The 14,178-nt window shown below is 47.4% G+C and overlaps 1 protein-coding gene across 1 annotated transcript in view; it reads left to right on the top strand.

Moving 5' to 3' along the window:
* Nucleotides 1-14,178, top strand: part of Tjp1 (tight junction protein 1) — a 233,071-nt gene that overhangs the window by 83,768 nt on the left and 135,125 nt on the right. The gene's annotated exons all lie outside the window — the stretch shown is intronic.

The raw sequence follows: 14,178 nt of genomic DNA, 5'->3' as shown, positions 1-14,178 counted from the left end.
GAAATGCTGATAAATATCCGTAAAGCTTCCTGAACAGCATTCATCTGTTCACTGGACCAATTCTGAATCCATTGGCAGAAGAGAATAAAAACATTATTTGCATAGTTTTGTTGTTGTTGTTTGTGTGTGTGCAGTTCTGGGGATTGAGCCAGGACCTCATACGGGTTCAGCAAGTATGTTGCCACTGAGACTCATCCTGAGCCCGTGGGTAACATTTTAGTGGACATTATATTGTCTCTTCCAGTTTAATATTATCTGAGGTTAACAGACAAGGAAGACAGCTCTGAGTTAACTGCCCTTCTGCTGCCTGTCTCCATGTAACCAATAAACTGTCGAGATGATGAGCAGAGCCCAAGGTCAGCCTACAGCATGGGAGAACAGGCTGGTGAGCTCTGTGTCTGATGAGGTTAACTCTCTGCATCTGAAGAACTCTGCAACCCCCACCAACTCAACAGCAAAGGAGGTATTAATTCACCTGCAGCTGGGGCTGCCTTTCAGAGTAGGGTGTTCTCCTAGAGTGTGTGGGTCCCCACTACACACACACACACACACACACACACACACACACACACACACACACACACGAGTCCAGCTGAGTGGTGCATGCCTTTAATCTCAGCACTTGGAAGGCAGAGACTGTCAGATCTCTGTGAGTCCAAGGCCAGCCTGGTCTACAGAGGGAGTTCCAGGACAGCCAGGACTAACTATGAAACAGCCTCACTGAATCCCAGCAAAAGACTTAAGCATTTGCCCCAAGCAGTTGTGCAAAGCCCAAAAGGCAGATGAACAGTACACAGCACCATTATCGTGATGCGAGCATTTCAGATCAGTCACACAGTAGGACCATGTGCCCACCAGGGTGAACTGATTATGTTTTAAGACTGTGGATGGGTGTTAGTGAAGATGTGGAGAAACTGGAATTCCCGTACCTTGTTGGTGGGACTGTCAAATGGTACAGCAGTTTTGGAAAAAAAAAAAAAGGGAAACCTTAGAAGATTAAAATAAGCTACTGCCACATGATTTATCAAGCCCACCACTGGATGCAGAACCGAAAGAGTGGAATTCGGTACTTTAAAGAGCTCCTGTGTTTATTGCAGCATGATTCCCAATGCCGAAGATAATAGCTCCAACTAAAGTGGATGGACAGATAAATAAGTCGGCACAACAGTGAAATCCTATTCTGCTTTTAAAAAAAGGGGGGGGGGGGGAGTTTGCCATTTGTTTCATAGATAAAACTGGAGACACTATGCTTAGTGAAATAAGCTAGCCACAGAAAGATAAATGCTATGCGGTTCCACTCCTCCGAGGCGTCTCCGTTAGCCAAACCCACAGAAGCAAAGATGATACAGTGTTTGCAAGAAGCTGGAGAGCTGCTGCTGCGGCTGCCGCTGCTGGTTGTGGTGGTCAGTGGGGAGAGGAGAGTGGGCTCCTCAGTGGGTGTAAGGTTTCAGCTGGGTAGGATGGGTAAGTTGCGGAGCTCTGCAGAATAGCATAGTGCTTACATCAACAATATGGCATTGTGCTCTTCAAAAGCCGGAAAGGGTAGATCTGAGGTTGGTTGTTCTCACCACAAAAGCAAAACTGCAAAGCCAGAGGAACTCTGTGGGGACTTTGGAGAGAAGGTGCCAGATGCACCTAATGCCAGGTTGCTGTTGGTATGTAGCTACACCTACCAAACTGCATACTGCGTATGTGCAGGTCTCTGTGTAACCCTTGTACCCTGGTACCGTTGGGAGGAAGAGGGAAATGAGAAGGTGCCATATCATGGACAAGAATGCTTTTTGGGGGTGGGGGTGGGGGGGTTTGGTTTGGTTTTTCGAGACAGGGTTTCTTGGCCGACCTGGACTTGCTTTGTAGACCAGGTTGGCCTCAAATCCACAAAGATCCACCTGCCTCTGCCTCATGTGTGCCGGAATTAAAGGTGTGCGCCACCACCGCCCGGCAGAATGCTCATTCTTATTATTGTTTCATAACAAAATAGTTGAGTTGTTAAAATATGCTTCTATTGAAAAACTATTGGAGATCTGACAAAAGAAAACAAATGTTAAGCAACCATAAGTTTTGTCATCTTTAACATTAAGTTCATACCACTAAGAAACGAACTTGGGCAGCATGTCGCAGTGGCGCATGCCTGTAATCCCAGCATTCAAGGAAGCAGAGGCAGGCAGCCCTGTGAGTTTGAGACCAGCCTGGTCTAAAAAGCGAGTCTAGGACAGCCAAAGCCACACACAGAAACCCTGTCTCAAAAAAACCATAAAACAAACAAACAAACATAAAACCTCTTATGCCCTGGCTCCATTTTCTTTTTTTTCTCCCTACTTCCTGTGGATGCTTGCAGTGTGATCAGCCAGCTTCCTGCTCCTGTTTGTCATATTCCTCTGAAAGTGTAAAGCTTAATTAACCCTTAATAAATCACCTATACGTTTCTTTTTGTCAAGGCATTCTTTCACAGCAGCAGAAAAGAAACCAATCACAATGTAAACCAACTGCCTTTGAACTCATCATGGGCCCTCCTGCTTTAGTTTCCCAAATTGTGGGCTCACAGGTTTTTGCTGCCATGCCTGGCTGTTTAAAACTTAATTGGGTCTCAACTTTTATTTCACTTCTTTTTTTCATGGTTGGGGTGGGGTCCATCCAAACAAGGTTTCTCTGTGTAATAGCCCTGGCTGTTCTGGAACTCTCTTTGTAGACCAGGCTGGCCTTGAACTCACAGAGATCTGACTGCCTCTCCTCCTGAGTGCTGGGATCACAGATGTGTGCCACCATGCCCAGTTTTTTACTTCTTAAAAATAATTGAGAAGCTGGCCGTGGTGACACATGCCTTTAATCCCCAGCACTCAGGAGACAGAGGAAGGCAGATGTCTGTGAGTTTGAGGCCAGCCTGGTCTACAAAGTGAGTCCAGGACCGTCAAGGCTACACAGAGAAACCCTGTCTCAAAAAACAAAAACAAAACAGAAAATAGAACTAAGAAAATAGAAAAAGTTAAAAAAAAAAAAAAAAAAAAAAGGGAATGGCACTCTCAAGGCTCTGGAAGGAAGGGATGAAGAAGGAGGCTTGTGGAGAAATTTTTATTTCAAACATGGCTGTTCTGGCAAGAGATCACATCCAAAGATATTCTAGGTCTGTGTGATCCAGGCGACAGAGACAAACAGATCTGAGCTCAAGGCCAGCCTGGAATAGAGCAAGTTTCAGGTCAAGAAAACCTTAGGTCCAGGCATGGTGATACAATGCCTTTAATCCCATACAAAGGTAAAGTTTGTAGAAGGAAGCACTCATGTTTGAAAGTAATGTCTAATTGAGTGACAGAACAATTGACAAATCAGAGAAAGATTTGACAGAATGGGATCCGCCCACCTCTCATGAAATGAGAATGGAAAGGGAAGGTAGTTAATGGACAATGTGGGGAGGGGCAGTTTTATCAGGACAGTAGTAGAAAGACAGTTTGTAGAGAGAAAACTCAGGTGAAGACACAGAATGAACCAGAGAAGGAGAAGGAGCCGGGAGTTTAGAAAACATGGCAGGAGTTAGTTTGAGGCCAAGCAGAGCGATTCAGGGGCCGAGAGAGAAGCCAGACTGTGTAAGTCAGCTGGGAGAAGAGTTTGAGCCAGAACAGCTGAGTTGAACCAGCCGGCCCAAAGCTCAGAAAGAACAAGTAGGGGTGAGCTTATTAAGCAGTAAGTCTCAGAGGCTGAAAACATTCTAGGTCTAGCTTAGATTTTACGGAGGCTAGAAGCTTCCAGGACTAGGCCTAGGTTAGCAGACAGAGGCAGTAATTCTCTGAGACAACAATTGAAACAGGCCCCCCCCCCCAAAAAAAAGTCCTTTTACAGAGGCTCCAGAACCTGGTGTTGCCAACAGCCAGGAGGTCAGATGAACAGAGAGTTTGGAAGGCTCTTCTCAGCTGCCAGGCCTCCTTAGGGGTTTCTTGCTGCCCACTGAAGTGGTGCCCTGTTCTAACCCCTTGTGTGTGAGTCAGGGTGAGGGGACCTGGAAGAGGATCAAAGGAAAGGACAAGTCACATCTTTGGTTCACCCCTCGTGCCTGTGCCCTTCTCAGCCATGGGCCTTAGACTAGGTCCTCGATACAGGCATGGACTCCCACTGTAGTCCTGCAGGCTAGCGCCTCCCCAGTACCAGCTTCCTGTTGGTGGGGCCCAAACGGCTACATTAACACAAGCAAGTGGAGAGCAAATGTATATACAAGGGACGTCATCTTTTGTGTCAGCTGTTTACATCCTTGCTTGGCGGTTGTACAGTGCTGTGGGATGCTGAGCTGTAGGAGCGCCTTCCAGAGAACGCTTCCTGAGACATCCCTCGTCTCCTTCCATAGCTTTCTATTCTGAGGACACATTGTTGGCAGGCATATAGTGAGCCTGCCTTTCCGAAGTAAGGTGACTTCTAAATGGTAAAGACTTGCTTGGGGCTGTTTCAGTTTCTTCACAGGCCTTCAAAATGGGTGAGGGGAGAGGGCAGAGGCTAGCTCCAGCAGCAAGACAAGTTAGATTGCACTGGGCTAGTCATTGTGAGCAGGCTTTTTAAAAAATGGACTTCTGGAATATACATTTAAGGTTTTGTTTTGTTCGTTTGTTTTTGAGACAGGGTTTCTTTGTGTAGCCTGATTGTTCTAGACTCACTTGGTAGACTAGGCTCGCCTCGAATTCACAGAGATCTGCCTGCCTTTGCCTCCTGAGTGCTGGGATTAAAGGCGTGTGCCGTCATGCCCGGCCTACATTTAAGTTTTTAACAGAGATTTTAGTTTTGATTATGAATATGCTTAAGTATGTACAGGGGTAGACGCACGTGAGTGCAGGTGTCCTTTGAGACCACAGGCATCAGAATCCCTGGACTTGAAGTTACAGGAAGTCGCGAGTCACCTAACAGGTGCAGAAAACTGACCCTGGGACCTTCATAAGATTAGTATGTGCTTTTAATCACTGAGCCATCTCTCAAGCCTTTGCACTTTTAATTTAAAAAAAAAAAAAGGAAAAAGGCAAAGAAGGATGGCTCGTCAGGTAAGGTTGCTGGGTGCCAAGCCTGCCGACCTGAGTTGGATGCCTGGCACATGTGGTACAAGGAGAGAACTGACTGACTCCTATAGACTGTCCTCTGACCTCCACGTGGATGCTGTGGTGTGCTTACACTGCCCACTACACCCATACATACATACATGCATACATACAAGTTGTAAAAAGTCAGACAAGTATGGTAGGACATGTTTATGCTCCCAGCTACTCAGGAGACGGAAGCAGAAGGTTCATTCGAGCCTACTTTGAAGCCAGCTACAGCAACATACTTCAGACCCCGGCCCAACGCATCAGCAAACAACGAGTCAATGTATTTGTTTCTTTTTTCTTTCTTTCTTTCTTCTCTCTCTCTCTCTCTCTCTCTCTCTCTCTCTCTCTCTCTCTCTCTCTCTCTCTCTCTCTCTCTCTCTCTGAGACAGAGTTCCTCTGTGGAGTAGCCCTGGCTGTCCTGGAACTCTCTTTGTAGACCAGGCTGGCCTCAAACTCACAGAGATCCGCCTGCCTCCTCCTCCTGAATGCTGGGTTGCAGGCATGTGCCACCACTCCCAGCTGTTATTTGTTTCTTAAATAATCTTTCAGACCCAGGTTCATTCCCAGCACCCACATGGTGGCTCACAACCATCTGTAACTCCAGTTCCAGGGGATCCAAGGCCTTCTTCTGACCACTGTGGCCACCAGGAACACATGTGATGGGGCACACATGTGATGCATAGACATGGATGCAGACAAAACACTAATACACATAAAATAGGTAACCCTGAAAAAGAAAAAAAAACTTCCTGTGATCCAGGAGGACACACAGACTCATCTTTCATTATTTATGACAACGCTGCCCACTGGAGCTTCCTGGATTTCTCCCTGTGTCCGCTGCTAGCCACTCTGAGTATGAGTCATTTGAAAAGTGGTTTTCATGTGTCTGAAATACAGAAGTTTGACTGAACAGCTATTTCAGGTTCTTGGAGATGCCATCTCACAGGGAAAATGATGACACTTTCCTTCTAATATTAGAAAGAGAGCCAAATCACATCCTGGACTTGGGGGAGAATTTGTGGACGTGAGCCTGGCATCCCCAGAGCAGTTAGTTCACAAAGCCTACACAACCAACTTGCTGCAGGCAGTCATAAGGCAGGCAGAAAGCACAGCAGGCCAGACCACAGTTCCCAGTGGCAGCCAGGTCCTTTAGGAGAAGAAAATCCAACAGATAAAAACAAGGTCAAAGTCATGTTTTCAAAGGATTTTTTAGTCGGGAAGGGAATGTAGCTCAGTGGTGGAAGCCTGGCCTGCCGTGCGTTAGGTCATGGGTTTGATGCCCAGCCCCCACCAACCAAACATGCTAATAGGCAGAAGCCCAAGGGCCTTGGCCAGAAAGTCAACCAAAGGCTTGCCGAGGCCTGTGGATGGTCCTGGTGCTCATCAGGGCTGCAGGGTGACAGAGTGGAAGGTTTTGCTGAGAGTCCCTGTGAGTAGCCAGACTTGGATACAGCATTCCTTACAGGAACTGCTGGGTGACTCATGGGTGTGGGCCTGCACTTAAGATAAGACTGAGTCTGTATTTAAGATTAAAAAAAAAAAATCCTCTGTAATGAGTTTCACCCTTTCATCAACCAGCTTTTGATTACTCTATGTTATTTTCCAAGGAGAATGAAAACCCAACACCTTTAAAAGATCATGTTAATTGGTATTATTGCTTCTTCTAGTAGCTCTATATTTACCGCAGTGGCTTTGTTTTATGTATGTAAATTTATGCATGTAAATTTTTATTCAGACTTAATTAGCAATCTTTTTTTGTGTGACAGTAGCCAATTTCCATTGGAAGCCTCAATGATATCAATAGATGTAAGACTGATACAGTGGGCTAGAGAGATGGTTCAGCCATTCAGAGCACTGGCTGTTCTTTTAGAGAGGACCTGGGTTCAAGTCTCACACCACACACGATGGTTCACAACTGTCTGGAACTCCAGCATGGCACAGATGTGGTACAGAGACAGACATGCAAGCAAAACATCCATACATGTACAATTCTAAAAATTAAAAAAAAAAAAAAAAAGGAAAGCTGGCTGTAGTGATGCATGCCTTGAATCTTAGCACTTAGGGAGGCAGAGGCAGGTGGACTGCTGTGAGTTCGAGGCCAGCCTGGTCTACAAAGGGAGTCTAGGACAGCCAAGGCTACACAGAGAAACCCCTCCCAAAAAACCCAAAACACCCAAAAAACAAAAGGAAACAAAAGTAAGAGTGGTGCAGCTGTCTATTAAGTTTTGCGTAAAAGCCACTTTCTGTTTTGTCTCAAAAGCTCATAATCATGTTGAGCACCAAAAATTTAAAAATTCTAGCTTTTACATAAAAGCAGGTTTTGGTCACTCACTTTTACTCAGAACTTCATCTGAATGTATTGTGATGGACTAAGCCGCTGTGCTTCCTGCGTGGCCATTTTGTCAGCCAGCAGAACACAGAACACAAACAACTTGCTGAGGTTTCTTCTGGTTCACAATGGACGGCTTCCTTTTTCAACCCAGAGCATTGTCTCTGACCCCTGCACGCTGGAGGCTGGTCACGTGGTCCACCATGCCAGTCTCAATCACATCCTGGAACAGCGATATGCTGCTTTTGCCATCCCCCACTCACTGCTGTGGGGACTGACTTCCTGTAGCCCTGGTGACTGACCCTGACAGTCCACAGCAGGGACTGGGCTGTGATCTGCAGCCCTGTCGCTTACAGACTCCCTCACTGTCACCCTGAGGGGCCCATCTATCCCCAATACCTCTTCCTCAGAGGAAAAGGAAGCCATGACTCAACTCCCACACTGCCTGGGATCAGACCCCGTCTTTATTAGTGTGAGCACACTTCTTTTAGCATCATTTATTGTACAATGGTAGTTACTACCATTCCAAAAACATGGAGGAAATATTGTCTTGTCTTAGAAATCAAGTTGCGCAACAGAGGAGCTCCCTGTGGTTGACACATGTAGGGACAAATGAAGAGGTAGAGGAGAAGGGAATGGCTTTTCTTTCTATCCCTGTGTTTTCTTTTTTGTTGTTTGTTTTTGTTTTCAAGAAAGGGTATCTCCCTGTGGTCCTGGCTGTCCTGGAACTCGCTCTGTAGACCAGGCTGGCCTGCCCCTGCCTCCGAGTGCTGGGTTTAAAGACGTGTAGCCACCATGGCCCAGCTCCTCCATGCTGTCTTAACTTCTCTTTTTGTTCACAAAGGAAGCTCAGTGATCACAAGAAACGGTGCCCTTGTAAGGTGCAACTGCCACACTCAGGTCCCAGGAGCCAGGATATCTTCCTCCCAGGTGGTGGTGGTGCATGGTGCACACCTTTAATGCCAGCAGTAGGGAGGCAGGGCCAGGGGCAGAGGCAGGGGCAGGAGCAGAGGCAGAGGCAGAGGTAGAGGCAGGGGCAGAGGCAGAGGCAGAGGCAGGGGCAGAGGTAGAGGCAGGAGCAGAGGCAGGGGCAGGGGCAAGGGCAGAGGCAGGAGCAGAGGCAGAGGCAGGGGCAGGGGCAGAGGCAGAGGCAGGGGCAGGGGCAGGGGCAGGGGCAGAGGTAGAGGCAGGGGCAGAGGCAGAGGCAGGGGCAGAGGTAGAGGCAGGGGCAGAGGCAGGGGCAGAGGTAGAGGCAGGAGCAGAGGCAGGAGCAGAGGCAGGGGCAAGGGCAGAGGCAAGAGCAGAGGCAGGGGCAGGAGCAGAGGCAGGAGCAGAGGCAGAGGCAGGGGCAGGGGCAGGGGCAGGGGCAGGCTGATCTCTGTGAGTTGGAAGCGAATCCAGGACAACAAAGACTACACAGAGAAACCCTGTCTCAAAAAACAAAAAAAAAAAAAAAAAAAAAAAAAAAGAAAGAAAGAAAAGGAAAGAAAAAAAGAAAAAGAAAGAAGGAAAGAAAAAAAGAAATGCTTAGAGCTACTCTGTGCTCCCCAAGCTCTGATGCTCTTTTGAGTAGAGCTTGCCCTTCACCCAGAGCAAGCCCTCAGGTGTGTGTCTGCTGAGCCCAAGCATGCTTGCCTCCACCCAGCTGGAATCCCCTTTGTTCTGAAAGCCTGATTGCAAACGTGGCTTGGCCCCTCAAAGGTGGCTTTCTGCTGAAGGGTTAGTGTGCTTGTGTGTTTGCACCGTTGCCACCGTGGCTATCGGGGCAGGGTCTGGCTTTAGTCCCATGAGCGTCTTGAGAATACAGAGTTAGTGGTGAAGGTCATGCCTTGCCGTGTGAAGTGGGCAGGTAGAGATGCTCTGTGAGACTCGGGTGGGACAAAGCATGACCCTGGGCTGGTGACTGGACCTGTCTGTTCTGTGACTTCCCAGGAGGGTGACATGGAGCTCTTGGTACTGGGGTTGGGGGTCAGGGATGAGGGGGGCTAGTGCAGGGCTTGCCCCAATATTTTGCTTCTTCCTTATTGGTCCTGGTTTTCAGTTTAGAGCTGTTACCTATAGGGTTACAAAGGAAGAGACCGGACAAGGCAGACTCTACTCTTGATCGAGAGGGTGCACTTGGAAGAGTTAACACGCCTCGGCAGGAAGTACATTTAGTTTTCATTCTAAGTCAGGTGGTGGCTGTGCCTTTCCTCCGTTGGCTGGGGCCCAACCTCACAGTCTTGTTCAGTCAGCTAGTCTGAAAAGAATTGTCGCACAGAAAAGGAGGAAAAAGAGTCACTGCTCAAGGCCATTGAATTCATAGACTAGTGCGGTGGGGCTCTTGTGTAAGCATAGAAGTCTCACAAGGTAGAGGAGATGAAAAGAATTTCATTCCAGTGTCCCGAACACATTTTATAGTGTTTGATGGAAAGGACTCATAATTGATAATTCCTCACACTTAGAACATACACTACCACCTAGAAATCACAGAACAATTTTTAAAACTTCTGTATAAATAAATGTGAAGTCATGTATGGCGGTATATATTTATAATTCCAGACCATAGGAGAGGCGGGAAGAATTTAAACTCAGGGTCAGCCTGGGCTACACAGTGAGACCTAATCTCAACAATCCCCCAAGATCTGGGCATGGTGGCGCGTGCCTTTAATCCCAGCACTTGGGAGGCAGAGACAGTCAGATCTCTGGGAGTTCAAGGCCAGCCTGGTCTACAAAGGGAGTCCAGGACAGCCAATGCTATACAGAGAAATCCTGTGTCGGGGATCCTCAAAGTCCACAGAAGGAATGCAGTTGGCTGGGAGGTACTGGCGCAGGTCTTTAATCTCAAGACTTCACAGGCAAAGGCAGGTGGATCTACATGAGTTCAAGGCACTTGGAGCACTTGGCAGGCAGAGACAGGCAGACCTCTGTGAGTTCGAGGCCAGCCTGGTCTACAAAATGAGTCCTGGACAGCCAAGGTTACACAGAGAAACCCTGTCTCAAAAAACAGAAAACAAAAACAAACAAATCCTGAGTCTCTGAGAGGCTGTGTTCTCAGTGTTCTTGGGCATGTTAGGGAAAAGTCTCCCATGGAGGAGTGCTAGGGCCCAGGCAGCCATTGGGGGCTGAGGCACCTGTGGGGACTGTAGCCGAGCACCAGCTGTCTCCAGTATCTGAAGTATGTTTTCCTTGTACTATCTTTGAACTGTGTTTTGTTTGTTTTTCATTTTCTGTTCTAGTCTGGGCTTTCATCTTTGCTTTATATTTTGAAGTCTGAATTTGAGGCTCAAGGCTGAAATAAAATAAGTCTTAAATCTTAGGGGGAGCAAAGTATCAAAGGAGTCGCCACAGAATCTAGGACTGCACAATTAAATCTGTGTTTATTATGCTCATGGTAAAAATACCTCTCTGACCCAAGAACATTCTAGAGTTTGGAGGAAACAATAACAAACAGAGCGTTGGATGGGAACAGTGTTTTGGATAGGAAAGGCCACATTATCTCCCCATCATCCGGCTGATAGGCACCTGGACCAGCCTGTGGCTTTCCTGCCTGCAGGGCATCTCCCACAGCCAACCCCAGCCAACCACCTGGCCTGCCTTCCCACAGCTGTGAGCTCTATACTCTGCCTGCCCTCCTCCGAAATACCTCACAGCCTTCCTCTCAATTGCACCATACCCCGATGATGTATGACTTCCTTGATAGTTACTCAACATTCCTGGTGTACCTTCCAAGCGTCATACTACAAGAAACCTGCTAGAGTGCTTTCTCACAGTCTGACCAGCCAACCCTTCTGTAACGTATTTTGTTATTAGAAAGTTTGTGGCTTCTTTCTAGTCTCTCTCTCTTGGTCCTGTGAGTGGATGGTTCTCAGTCAGGGTGTCTCATGAGGTTGTGGCCTGATGCTACTAGGACCAGACGTGGGCACATAACTCAGTTGGTAGTTCTTTTCTTTCTTTCTTTCTTTCTTTTTTTTTTTTTTTTTTTTTTCTTCTTTGAGACAGGCTTTCTCTGTATAGCTCTGGCTGTTTCTGGACTCACTTTGTAGACCAGGCTGATCTCTAACTCACAGAGATCCCCCTGCCTCTGCCTCTCAGGTGCTTGGATTAAAGGCATGTGCCACCACTCTCGGCTTCAGTTGGCATTTCTAAGATAAAGTTCTTCATGCATGTGCCGAGGCTTCAGCTGGGGTGTCAGGGTCACCTAGAGCCTGTCTCCCATGTGACTAGTACACCCTGGCTCACATGAGTTCCTCTCAAGGCAGTATATACAGGTATACCAAAGGTGCTCAGGACAAAGCTGTAAGGCATCATGGGGGTGAATCTCAGAAGGCTAACAATGCTTTTCTGGTGCATCCGAGGGAAGGTGTGAGCAGAGGTTTGCCCACTGGAGTGTGTGGGAAAGATGACCATAGAGGGGAGGAGAGCTGTGTGTGGAGACAAGACATGCTCTGGCAGCTAGAAAAGCCGTCCTCTCACTTGAGAATTCCATCTGCATTTATCAGAATGCTTCTGGCTCTACCGCTGCTTCCATGACTTTTGAGTTCTCCTCTCTCTGCTCTTATTTCCTGTTTCGAGTACCTTTTTTAGAGCTGTTTGGGAAATAGCCCAAAAGCTGGGTAAGTGAACCCAGAGTGCTGACAGAGGGCTTCTGTTGCTGGCTCTAAAGGGATGTACTGTGTCCTCTTTAGAAGGGTAGCTTTCCTTTTCTTTATCCAAAAAAAAATATGTTTAAGTATCCAGGGCTTGCCTCTGAAAAAAACAAAAACAAAAACCCGATCGCTCCTGCTGCAGAGCCAGCCCTGAGGAGGTGGCCGGAGAAGCTGTGTGCCTGGCCACAGTTCCCTTCTGACCTTGGGCTGATGATCACGCACACTTGGACGGGGTTTCCGCTCTTTGTCTGAACAGGAGTCCATCATCTTGTTAGCCGTATTCATTTCCCTTCTCGTTTCTTCCTTTCAGCCCACTCTTCAGTGTTTGAGCTGCTGGCAGAGCCATGGGCTCTGCTCCCCAGCAGGCTCAGGATGCACAGGGCACTTGGCTCTGGCAGAAGCACCCCAACCCTACCCCAACCGAGAGCCCTGTAGGGGGACTCTCTCCTGACAGGAATTGATAAGGGCACATTATGTAAAATCTGGAGGGCAGAGCTTTCCCTTCTAGGTCAGTACTCAGCCTGCAGCTAAAAGGGCTCATCAACAGAAGCATTTTCTGTGTTCATTCCAGAGACTTTCCCAGGGGCACAATAAATCTCACAGGCCTGTTTACGGGAGCATTGTTATTTAACAAGCCTGGCTTCAGAGCTTAAGAGGCTTTGGTTTCATCAAACCTAACCCAACCTGCCACATTCACAATTCATTACCAGCTACGCATGTCACTTTCTGTAAGGTGATGTAATTTTGCATACTTAAAACCAACCTGCTCGTACAAGACTAATCTGAGGTGATTGGAAAACGATTTAGAAGCTGTTTGTCTTTCCCTTCGTTTTTCAATCTTTCACCTAGAGTGACAGTGTCAGTCCTGCATCCAATCTGCCCACCAAGACCCCCAACTAAGCTAGTTTGTCTTCTCCACTCACTCACTCACTCACTCACTCACTCACTCACTCACTCACTCAGCACGTGCAGTTTAGCTCATTTTTACACACCCATCTATTTGTTTGTTCTTTTGTTCAACCGATAGTTCAAGCCTGGCTCCAGAAGATATAAACCCGGTATTTGGAAAGTGACAGGGTCTCCGCCAGCCTTCAGGATGCTGCTGGTGCCCATCCTGGTGACCTGGTGTCCGTGGGGTGGTCATTTGGCTTGGGTTTGAGGGGGATCTTCAGTCCTCATAAGGAACAGTGTCAGTTGCAGAGGAGATGGGAAAATAAGGGATGTGGGGGTCCGGGGTCGGGGGCTTATTCAAGAGTGAATGACACAGCCTTGACCCCAGAGTGAAACTTCCAGAGTGGGAGTATGGGATAAATTCTCAGGGGTTCTGATCACTGAGATACATGTTTCCTAACCCGTAATAAGCATTGGTGAAGCCACCAGAACTGTTACGGCTCGTGGACAGTCCCTGCAACAGTGTCTGCGGAGTGTTTCCCAGGCCCGTCCCTCTCCAGAACTGTTCCCACAGAGGGTAAAGCCCACAGTGTCTTCCCCAGGGAAGGAGGCAGCTCTTGGAATCAGTGTTGCAAATATTTCTTTCATCTGGGGCTGGGGCTGGGTGTTGTTTCCTGCATGCTTTGAGTATTGCACAGTCACTCTCATGGCTCCATTTTACATATGAAAAACAAGATCCGTTTGAAAATTTTGGTGTAAAGTAGGAAACAGGGGTCCAGCTCCCTTCATCTTCCTCAGAGTTACCCAGTTGCATTAAACACATTTATTGAGTAATCTCGTTTTATTGTTCGAAAGGCTTGGCTTTATAATAATACATGCTTAGTGTATATCTATGTAATAAATCCCCTTCCATATTTTCAAGTCTTTATTAAGATCCACTGATAAATCTTGTTGATTTTTTTCTCCTGATGCATTATAACATGAAAGATGTCGTAAACTTTCTTAGCAAAATCTTTCATGTCCCCAGAAGCAGCCTTTGAAGGAAGCTTAAGGAACTTTCATCTTGGCTTGGTTTGCTGAAAGCCCCCACTCTCTTAACTATTGAGAAGCTGGTGTTCACCAGACTCGTGACCTAGGCGGTTCTTTTGCTTGGTTTAGCCTTTTTTCCTCCCTTTTCTGCAAGGCTGTAAGTGTTTATTGCGGGTTGTCCATGCTTGCTGTGCAACTGGGACCTGAGGGGACAGAGACATCTCTGTGGCCCTCAGAGCTCACCCCG

Source organism: Acomys russatus, chromosome 7, assembly GCF_903995435.1.
Source record: "Acomys russatus chromosome 7, mAcoRus1.1, whole genome shotgun sequence".
NCBI classification, from domain to species: domain Eukaryota; kingdom Metazoa; phylum Chordata; class Mammalia; order Rodentia; family Muridae; genus Acomys; species Acomys russatus.
Note: the sequence above shows the minus strand (reverse complement) of the source record. Positions and strands in the feature narration are given on the sequence as shown.